The sequence below is a fragment of the Eimeria mitis genome, genomic scaffold (assembly GCF_000499745.2).
Source record: "Eimeria mitis Houghton genomic scaffold, Emh_scaff1673, whole genome shotgun sequence".
NCBI classification, from domain to species: Eukaryota; Apicomplexa; class Conoidasida; order Eucoccidiorida; family Eimeriidae; genus Eimeria; species Eimeria mitis.
The window spans coordinates 2,552-3,208 of NW_013569989.1; positions in this window are offsets into that span (position 1 = coordinate 2,552).

Below are 657 nucleotides of genomic sequence, written 5' to 3' on the forward strand. Positions count from 1 at the left end.
CACTGCCGCCTTTTTTTGAATTTTGCCGGTAAGAGAAAAAAATAAAAAAATAAATAAAAATAAATAAAAATAAAAATAAATAAAATAAATAAAATATAAATGTAAATATAATTATGTTTTTGGTTTCTGTTTGGATCTATATTTTTATTTATTTGTTTATTTATCTTTCTATCTATCTATCTATCTATTTATTAGTTTATTTATTTATTTATTTATTTACCTATCTATGTGTTTATCTCTCTCTCTCTCTCCCCCTCTCTCTCTCCCTCTATATATATATATAAACATATATGTATATATATATATATATATATATATATATATATATATATATATATATATATATATATATATATGTGTAGTAACCAAACACCCCCAACTAAACACAAACAAACATAAACAACCAACCAACCAACGAACCACCCACCCACCCAAAAAAACAAAAAAACAAAAAAACAAAAAAATAAAAATAAATAAAAATAAAAAAATAAAATAAATTAATATATTTAGGTATTGTTTCTACCCGCACGGAGTTCTGGGATGGCCGCAACAGAGAAGGGCCCCAAAAATTTGCATGCAAAAATATTGTATCGAACCACGTATCCTGCATGGTAAACCCTAAACCCTAAACCCTAAACCCTAAACCCTAAACCCTAA